At 37.7% G+C, this 10,748-nt stretch overlaps 1 long non-coding RNA gene across 1 annotated transcript in view; it reads left to right on the top strand.

Moving 5' to 3' along the window:
• Positions 1-358: 358 nt before the first annotated feature.
• LOC135974268 (uncharacterized) overlaps positions 359-10,748 on the top strand; it is a 31,692-nt gene continuing 21,302 nt past the window's right edge. The window contains exon 1 of the long non-coding RNA XR_010591487.1: positions 359-412. This is a non-coding gene — a long non-coding RNA (uncharacterized LOC135974268). The remainder of the gene's footprint in view (positions 413-10,748) is intronic.

Raw genomic sequence — 10,748 nt, 5'->3', positions numbered from 1 at the left:
AGGAAGAGAAAGGAAGTGGACCAGCTGGAGGCAATTGTGATCCATTATAAAAAGGTTTGTTTTTTCACTAGCACTGTTTGAAGGAAGAGAGGAAGCATTTCTTTCTGAGTGGCCTGGTGAAAGAGTTCAAGGCTGTCAAGCTACAGGATCCAGCAAGTTGAAGAGCCAGGTGCTTGATGGATTAGTCTACATTTACAGATAATTGGTTTTGTTTATGTGGAGGGAGATGAGAGAAATAAGTTACCTTCTTTTATTTCTCTCCTGCCCCCCTCCCCTTTTTTTTGACTGGGCTGCAGAAAGCCCCAACATGCTCCGATTTTTATGGAACTTAATTTTCCTCTGTGATTTTTTTTTGTAGATTGGCTACATGCTAGAGAGAAATTGAGGTAGTAATTGCACTCTACAGGAAGAGGTAAGGTGCTTATCCATAGAGCTATTTTCCAAAAGATTTTAGACATTGTCGGTATGTCTAGCAGGCTCATTCTCGAGGCAGTGAATATGTGGCCAATGGGATAACTATGCAACAGTTTCTCACAAAGGGTCTGTTCCAAAGCACACTCCAGTCAATGGAAAGACTCCCATTAATGTCAGTGTGCTTTGAATCAGTCCCATATTTCCCTTGTGGAGCTAGGACATCATCAGGAGCACATTTCATGATTGCAGCATGTTCCATGTCCTTACCGGAATAGACAACCCCCACAAGCATCCTCCTACATAGTCACTAAGCAGATATGTTTTACTCGTGATAAGCCAAAGGCTGTCTCTAGAGCTCGGGGACAACATATGCCATTGTGACATATTCCAGGAGACTCTGAACCCATAAATCAATGACTAGCTTGTCATAATTAGAATGATGTTTCCTAATCTGTAACAGATAAAAGGGATGGCACATATTCTTCATATAAAAATAACCTAATTACAATTTGCAAGCTAATAGTGTAATCTTATATTGTGCATGTTCATTAACAGTTTCAAAACACAGGGTGGTGTGACACAACGGAATGGAAATCTCCTGAAGCAAAGATTGCAGCACTGCCTGGTATATGAAAAGTCTCTCAGTAAAATGAAAGGCCTGTATGTCTATGATGCTAGCAATAACCATGATTGTTGTTGACAGTTTGTAGCTAATATCTCAGGAACTCCAAGCAAACAAACCTTATGAGTGATACAGCACATGGTAGCCCTAGCTCCTAACAAAAAGTCTCTCAATCCTAAATCATAGATTAAGTGTGTCTTTAGTTTAACAAATTGGTATACAACACACCAAAAAATAATGCAGCTTTAACTGTAAAATGGTACGGTGTGAATATTTTACCCTCTGCCATTAGAGAGCAAGAAACCTCTTAAGGATTGTCAAAATATATAAGAGTGGATCATGATTTTGAGTACACCTTAATGCCTTGCAGCAGCCAGGGTAGAGAAACTGTCAGGTTGAGGTAGTAAGGCAAGGGATTCTTCTGTCATAGTAGCTGCAGTTCTAGTTTCTTATGGCTGATACAGAAATGGGTTAAAAAGATTGTTGTGGACTAGATTGTCAGAATGAAGTTTGTGACAGACAATAAATGAAACTTGGATATACAATGTTATACAAATAGAGGCTCCCTATGAATTTAGTGGTAAAACTGCAATTAGTCTGAAGAGAGGTCCCTGAAGTTACAGTTCATTGCACAATGTTTGTAATGGTTGCATAGGAAAAAAAGGTTGAATCAAAGGTATTTTATGAAAAAAAAAATACTTAAAATGGTGAAATTCTTTATATAGTATTCTCTGACTACTGTCTAGCCAGTTGTACTTGTTGTCATGGGTGAAATGCTGACCAATACCTAGATCCAGACATCATAAATACAAGGTTTTCACCCAGTGTTCTGTTCAGATGGAGCATTGCAATTTGTGCTTATCTTATTTAAATTGGGGCAGAACTGAACCACTAGAATTATAACACTGTTTCTAGAAATGATATTGTACACACATTGTTGGTTACAGAAAATTAGCTGCAGTATAAAGCACAATTTCAACCTGGGGAAAAAAATCAGGGCAAAATCCTGGCCCCAATGAAGTCAATGGGAGACTTAGTCATCGATTTCAATGCATCCAGGATTTCCCCCCTAAGTTGGATTCTGGATTTGATCAAAAAGTGGCGGTGGATGGAATTTTGAGCAAAAACTTTCACTTGAAACTTCTCATATGACATTCTTCTGGCTAAAAAATTGTTTTGAAATTTTCAAAAATGTTTTTTTTTATTTAAAGTTTCTCCATGCCCCCACTAAATATAACAGAACAAATGTAATTTAGGCTATCCCCTACTTTTCCTTTTCTTCTTTTTTCCATTCAAATGTTTCCCAACTTGAGCTTACTTTGAAAAGTTTACAGTGGCAAAAGGGAGGAAAAAATGGAAAGCAAGTGGGAGGGAAGGAGGAGGGGCTTGGAGCTAGACACCAATCATTCTGTTGCATTCCATGGCAAAAGTAGAATAAAAGGTGGAGGAAAGTGAAAATAAATCTGAAATTCTGGAAATGTTTTATCGTTTTGAAAACCAAAACATTTCAATTCAACACAATCTTTGTTTCATTCTGAAATTTCTTATTGAAAAACCTCATCAGTTTCCCATGAAATACTTTTTCACAAAATCCCATTTTTTATTGGGAAAATCTTCCAGGAAATGTTGACCAGCTTGCTCTAAAGAGTTAACAGTAGGTAAGACCACATGAAGAGGTGTGGAACATGCTGGAGATATTAGAATTTGTGTCATCAGTGAGTGAAATAGCCAGTATACAAAGGAGTGTGTTCTTAGGCAGCCTTGTTTGGGACAGTTTTAGAAGAAAAAGCTTTTTCTTGTTGATAAGACAGAGAAGTCCTACTCTATGCAGATAGGATAGATGGCCATGTGACCTAGAATTTTTATTAACAATGGTTTGTTCCATTTACCCAGTCATATTGGTTATTTGTTTTTCATTTAAGTTATAGAACACAGTTAATTCTAATCTGAAAATAATAAAGTTCTCTATAGTACCAAGTCCCTTGGTTATTCTTGTACATTAGCTTCTATTGATTATATCACTAGTGCTTATTTATTTTTTATGAATGGAGTTTCCTTGTACCACTCATTTTATTGGGCTCTGTTCCTATTTATCTCTACTGATTGGGCTCCAAGTTTTCATTAACTTATATTGACTCCATTCCCAATGTTCCTATTAAGCTATGTCTATATTGACCTGCAGTATGAACTATTGGGGTGTGAATAACAGTGCACACCAACGTGCTGCACTGTAACTCCCCCATGTGGATGCTGTAGGCACAAATTAAAAGGTTCCTAATTCCAATTAATGTAGTCCTGTTTGAAGAGGACTATGTTAAGGTGAATTAGGATTTTTTTAGTTCACACCTGCAGCATACACATGGGGAGTTAGAGTGCAGACAAGCCCTTGGTCTCCATTAATTCTTTCCCAAAGTTTTCCACAGGCTCCATGCAAAATTTTCTTAGCCCCTTAGTCCATTAGTTCATGCTATTTAACTAAAACCATGGCTAAAGATGTTTAGTATTAAAACTATATTTTGCTTGTAAAATACTGTGCAGTACTTGGATGAGTTATAACTGCATGTGAAGATTCATGCTGTCACACTTATAAAAATATAGACTGTTTTCCGTGAATTACTTGCAGTTCTTTTCTTCCCGTAAAATGGCTGATTACTGAAGTAGAATTCTCTTATGTTCCCATCTGAGGTTAACTACCACACAGGGTGAAATTGTACTATTCCAGCCAACTCAGCAAGGTTGGGGTGGGTGAAGAGTACATCAGTGAAGGTCTAGATCATAATGGTTCTCTGGTTTATGCTGTTATAAACAGAATATCTACAATGTGTCAGAGGATGGCTATGTGTAAGTACAGCATGAACAGGCAGGAATAGAAAACTGATTCAGATACTGTGGAAAAATATAAGGTCAAATCCTATTCTCTGTTAACACCACTATAAAAGGGGGGAGAGGGTAATTGCACTGTAGTCATTAAAATTAAAATTTAGGGTGCTGCAAGTGAGATCCGAATTCAGTCCATCTCCTGAGATGCACTTGGTTGTTATGACCAAAAATGTTATGGCATGAAGGACTTTAGTAGTGGAGTGGTCAGACTGGGTGTTGAGGAACAAAGGGCTGGGGAAGAGGGAATTGTAATAATGGATGATAGAGAGTGATTTCAATGGGTTTGGATGCACAAGGATGAGATGTGGAGGGAGCAGAGACTCCCGAAGACTTGAATAAGTATTAATCATCATAGAACCTGTTCAGCTAAATTATGAACCTCCTCTTCAGCACGGAACCTTTTTCATCTCTGAGAATTAAACACAATGTTTCTGAAAAAAGCAACAGAGGGTCCTGTGGCAATCTTTGAGAATCTTTCCGAAGTTTCTCAAATTCTCTTAAGAAAACCTTCCACTCTTGATTTCCAGCAGTGACTGAAACCTGATGTGCCAAAATAGTAAATACTGGGAAGGACTATCCTGTTGGTACATCAAACTATCTCACGGCTGGATTGTAGCACAGGTTGCCCTAACTTTGCCCCAAGGAAGTAAAGTCTGCAAGCCATCAGCTAAAGAAGTGTAGGCAGGGGACAGGTCTGTTGGACCCAGAGAATGGATGGGTTAAAGATAATATAGGAGTGGTTAGCAAATGAGTTTTCTTTCACCTCTGCTCTTGAAGAAGGGTCAAGAACTTGTGAAATATGTGATGAAGGATGAAATATGGTGATGAAAGGATGAAATAGGTGAAATATGTGATGAAGGATGGAGAATTACTGGGGCCTGTTGGAGTCCCATCCTCTGTCCCCCACCCCAAACTCCAGGCATAACCCCTTCCCCAAGACATACAGATATTCTAGTCTACTGTTTATCTGGAAGATCATCTATCACTATTAAGCATCCAGAATGGAATTTTCAAAATCACTTTGGGTGTCTTAACTCTGCTCCAACTGAAGTCAATGATAAAGCTCCCACTGTGAGCTTCAGTGGGAGGAGACTTCAGCCAAGATTGAGCATTCTTGAAAATCCCACCCTGGAAGAAATCTTGAGGTTTAAATGAATCACACCTTTGTATGTTGGTGAGTCTCGTATCTCCCAATGAATATAGATATTTGATAAAGAGAATCTATATAATGGGCCTGAAAATTTTCCACTTAAAATAAATTAGACCAAATTGAGGGAAAGCCCACATCCCCATCTGACAGCTCTTTATACTACTCTTTACTGCAGGAAGATTTATTTGTGCTAAACTGAAGCATATGCAACCTTGTTGTTCAGTTGCAAAAATGAAATATGTGACTTTGAACTGTTACCTTGATATTGATTTTTTTTAGAATATATAATTCTTGGTGTTCTTTACTTTAAAGGGTTTGAGATATGAAAACTAGTAATGTTATAACAATTGCATAAAGAAAATTAAGGATGAATAATGAAATCCACTACTAACATTGATGAATAAAAATTAATTGATTTTTTTTTAGTCTGATTTAAATACGCCAAGTAATCCACTACTAACATTGATGTATAAAAATTAATTGATTTTTTTTTTTAGTCTGATTTAAATACGCCAAGTAACCACCTTAAATATTGAGTAGAATCACAGATGTGGTAGTTTGGTCATTTTCAAGATAAAATTGTTTCACAATAAGTCTTAAGTATGTCTAGTAGGGCTAGGGAAATTGGTTTGATCAATCAAAGTATTTACTTCAACTTCTAGCTCCCCCAACATAATCTTCAGCCTAGCAGGTATTTCATATTTACAGTCCATGCTGAACAACTGGATTTATTCAAATCTTTATCCACAGAAGATATAAAGTAAAATGATTTTTCATCTTTCAGCAGTTGAGAGAGTCCTCTTTCAAAAGAGTGGTGGTAATAAAAATGAGGCACTTGCACTTTAATATTCAGTAAAGGCTAACTAAGTGCATTTGAAGTGCTCTAAGGCTGAGTGACCTTCAATGACTTGTACATATAGATTATCAAACATCGGAGCTGAAGTAACAGACCATGAACAGTGTCCGATTCTTTTCAGGCTAAATAGTGCAGATAACCATAATTATACTGGGTGCCAGGGTCAAAAGAACTGTTTATCACTTTTCTGCCTTATTGAAGAATCTTTTAAAGTACTAAATGATACATCGTGCCTGTCAGTATGTTATAAAAGAATTAAATGAAGCAAGTTCTAGGAGAGATTTTTGACAGCATGTTCTTTCCTTCAAGTATTTCTCCACTTTGTAACTCAGATTTGAAATGTTAAGTCTCCATTTTGTTCAACTATTTGGTTCATTCTGTAATGGGTTGGTTCTCATCTTTGACTGCATTGCTCTGTATTCACTTAAAGGGACAATTAAAAAAAAAAGTAGTTAATGAATTCAAATTACCTTTGGGTGTGAAACACTCATTCAGTAATTTAAAGGGGAAAAGTGCCAGGGTACGGCATGGAAATAATCATAAAAATATCTTGCACGCTCAAATTATACAAGAACTCGAAAGTGCTATTAACTAACATGTCTAAAAAGTTCCATACCTATAGCCTGTTTTACATGCAATGTCACGCCAACCTACATTAACAAGAAGAAATTGATTTCATTTAAAATAGCAATTTGAAGACGGACACTTTGTGATGAATTATGAATAACTGAAATGCATCAGGAAAGAATAATACCCTGTAAGCTCTTATTTATTATTTCTGCAGTGCCATCGATAGGTGTACATGGCACTTCAGACATGTTTTTAAAAGACAGCTCTCTGCCAAGAGAATTTTATAATCTAAGGGCTCAATCCTGTGAGGTACTGATTCAGCTCCATGAGAACTGAGAGCAGTGGAAATTGAGGGTACTGACATCTTGCAGGATCAGGTTCTCAATTAAATGTAGTACAACAAGGGTTGGGGGGGGGGCAGAGGGAGAAGGGGAAAGGAGCAGAGGAGTAAGAGAAGGATTAGGGTGAAAATAGTGAAAGATAATAAGATATTTTTCTGTCAGGTACAAACAGAAAATAGACCAAATCCTGAAGTGCTTAGTCAGTTCTTATTCTATCTGTACCCTCTTTACCTAATGAATCAAAAAATACGTAATGCCAGAGTAAGGGCATTATAAAAACAGTAAAAGATCAGCAAGAACCTCATGATCTGGCAAAGTATAAAATACATGATTAAACCAATGTTTAAATGACAAAATCATTCAGATCCAATATAGTAACTGTTTTATAAAGTTAAAGAATCTAAACAATCCCAATGGACAATAGTTTCATAGATGTTAGATCCGAAAGGACTGATCGTCTTTGTGTGACCTCCTGTACAGCGCACAGGCCATAGAATTTCATCCAGTGTCCTCAATGGAGGGAATTCGTCTTGGTAGAACTTGAAATAAATTGCATATAAAAGGCTAATGGAAATAGCTGTGTACAACATGAAGACAAAAGCTTTAATTTTATATAATAATTTTTCTAAAAAAAAAAAGGTGTGCAACCAATTTGTTCTGCGCAACACTGAATATCTATCATGGCACAAAAATGCATCTTCTCCTGTGTAAACTGTGAGCTCTATTTGAAAATAAAATTCATAATTCAAATTGGCATTTAGGAGCCTCCAGCTGGAGAATGTTGTTTTGCTGGAGTGTGACATCATTCCTGACACCCACAGTATGGTAACTCATAGGCAGACTGTTTGCCAGCTTCCCACAATTACAGTCCCTTAGATGTTGCAATCTCCACAAAATGGTGCCTGCCAGCAGGAGGCTCACAACTGTTATTTCAGTTTATACAGGAAATGCTTTCTCTCAGCATGGGAACCTGGGTTTTTTCCCCTCGTAAACAATATTATTGACTTTCATTTGTGTGCACAAATCAACCAGCCTCCTTTTCGAACAGTACTAGCTGCTGTTCCAAAATGTTTGTATGTCATATTGAGTGGGGTGCTTAGACAATGTAGCATAATGACTGTGCTGTATAAAAAAGACAAGAAAATACAATTCTGAACTATCAACAGAATGTTAAAGTTAATGGACCAGATGCTCTCGTATGAGCTGCCCCCTTTGTGGTGTGGACATGTTGTAAAGGCGACAGATTCAGGATGTAAACAGCCATATGGGAATTCAACTTCCAGAGGAGACTTTACCATTGGTGTAACCTTAGCAAAGACTTGACTTCTAAAACTACTCAAATGAGTAAAGTTAAGTATGTGTATAAGTCTTTGCAGGACTGGGACTTAAGCTGTGAAGAAACTGTGATTTCTGCTTCAGGGAGAATTCTGTGATTCTGAAATTTGGCTTCTTTCTTAAACGAAACCAATGAAATTTCTCAAACACTTTTTAAAAAAAAGAGAGAGAGAGAGAGCTGTTCTGGATCAATGTTTTGTTTCAGCTTTTACTTGTTTTTCATAATATACAATAAAAGAAACAAATTTTGGAACAAAAAAAATCAATATCTAAAAATGTTGAAATGCCTTTTTCAATTGCTTTAACCAAAATTTTGTTGAAATTGACACATTTCTGCAGGAAATTCTGGGTTCAACAAGTGTGAATTTTTCTGACCGAAAAGCATTCTTCTTGTAAAATTTTTGACCAGTTCTAACTGGTATTTAAGTGATGGGAAATCTAACCATTGAACCACTACCTACTAATTTTCAAGGATGGATTATATATGCAACAGGCATTGAGTTTATTTTGTACTGCAGTAGCATCTAGAAGTCCCAGACATGGCCCTTAACCACTTTCTGCTAGATGCTGTGAAGAGCAAAAATACAGTCCAAGCCCTAAAGCACTTGCAATCTGAGTTCTGTTAATCAATTTTGATCAGTATGGTAAAAAAAAATGTTAGTCCTCGCCCTATCTTTACTGAATGTTTGGCAATAAAAATAGAGCAGTATGAGAGACAAGCTTTAGATGATACTTGGTGTTTCTGTTTAAATGGCTTTTTTCTGTACCCTCGGTACATCCTTCTGGAAATGCATCTCTTCATAATCTTGTCCTTGAGAAGCAGACAATAGCTACAAAGCTGTTTTTTCTCAGCAATAATATTGCTAGGTGACAATGTAAGAATCACCAAAAAATGTTTCATGGAAAAACACCACATATTGCAGGTTCCTGTGACCTTTTAATGCTTTCAGCTGTGCCCTTATACAAATTTGAAGAATGAGATAATTACACCAGCTTGAAGGCTCACAGTGTAAATTAATCTGGGTAGTGATTAGCCAGGCTCCTTGAGTTAGAAAGAACAATGAAATGAGGAGATATTTTATAGGCTAATATTCTTTAAATCGCTCATTTTTGTAATGCCAGCACAAAGCAAAGATCAATTCTGGCACATTAACTATTTCAAAATATTATGTTTTCCCATCTTAGTAGCTTTTTCTTTTTGCATCAAAATTTGAGATACAGAGTATTGCACAGACAGGGATCGGCAACAGCATGCAGCCCATCAGGGAAAGCTGCTGGCTGGCCTGGAAGGTTGTTTACCTGCAGCATCCGCAGATTGGGCCGATAGCAGCTCCCACTGGCCGCGGTTCGCTGTTCCAGGCCAATGGGGGTTGCGGGAAGCGGTGCAGGCCAAGGGATGTGCTGGCCACCTCTTCCCGCAGCCCCCATTGGCTTGGAATGGTGAACCACGGCTAGTGGGAGCTGCGATCAGATGAACCTGCAGACGCTGCACGTAAACAAACCTTCCCAGCCCGCCAGCAGCTTTCCCTGACAGGCTGCGTGCCAAAGGTTGCCGATCCCTGGCCTAGAACTTTCTAATCACCTGTGGCTCTATGGTTGCCATACATACATGCAGATAATCAACCCAAACTAAGATAGGGGGTGCATAAACTTGCTATTCTTCCAGCATCGCTGACAGCCTGAGGTTGCACCAAGTATTGTTTCATCAGTATTCAGAACTATCATTATTGAAGTAGAAAAATAAATAGGAACATAAGACAATGAAATGAAGGGAAAACGCTAGGCAAAAGCTTCATGCCATTTCTAGTATTTCCCTTTGCTAATTCACCCCAAATCAAGCAGTCAGTATACAGTATGTCCTCTGCAGGTGGGTCAATAATGGTGCATAATACAACTATACACACTTCATACACTTGTTTACATTTGAATTAGCATTTTGCTGGATTTTTTGGTCGGGGAGAGAGTATAGATTTTCATATAAAGACCATGGAAGTAATCCACCTTGGATTAAACTCTGTAGTCACCCATAATGCCTCAGTACATAGGTGTATGCTGAAAGATCAGTTCTTTCAAGTGAACGAGATGGGTGGGGCTGGATGTTTCTGCAACACTTTATACAGAAGATTACAGGTCTGAATCTGAACCAGGTCATTGGTGAGCAAAGAATGCACAGTAATACAGTTTACCTGGAAAAATGTACAATGCAGTGCAAAGAAATCACTTGGATTTGTCTCTATTTCAGATTTAAAAGTTCAGCATTTGTGGTCTTCCTTAATCAACAAAATCCCCAATATACTACCCTCTGTTTCCTATTTATGTTCACTTCCTACTAAATGACCACCTCATTAAGCTGTACAGCTGCAGTGACTTTATTCTCAAAATACTCTATTATAGACTTACATTAACCTAGTAGTGTTGTAGGAAATACTGGATATCAGTGAATTTATGTACAGAAGTAGAAGGTCCTTTCTCTCAATTGTCGAGTTAAACTACACAATCCAGAAGGTACTTTTCAGCCTCACCATCCATAATCATGACCTTCAATGGTTTGTGTATAATGAATTGACTGCCTCAGTGCCA

Source organism: Chrysemys picta, chromosome 11, assembly GCF_011386835.1.
Source record: "Chrysemys picta bellii isolate R12L10 chromosome 11, ASM1138683v2, whole genome shotgun sequence".
Taxonomy (NCBI): Eukaryota; Metazoa; Chordata; order Testudines; family Emydidae; genus Chrysemys; species Chrysemys picta.
The sequence above is the reverse complement of the archived record's forward strand: the minus strand, read 5'-3'. Positions and strand labels throughout refer to the sequence as shown.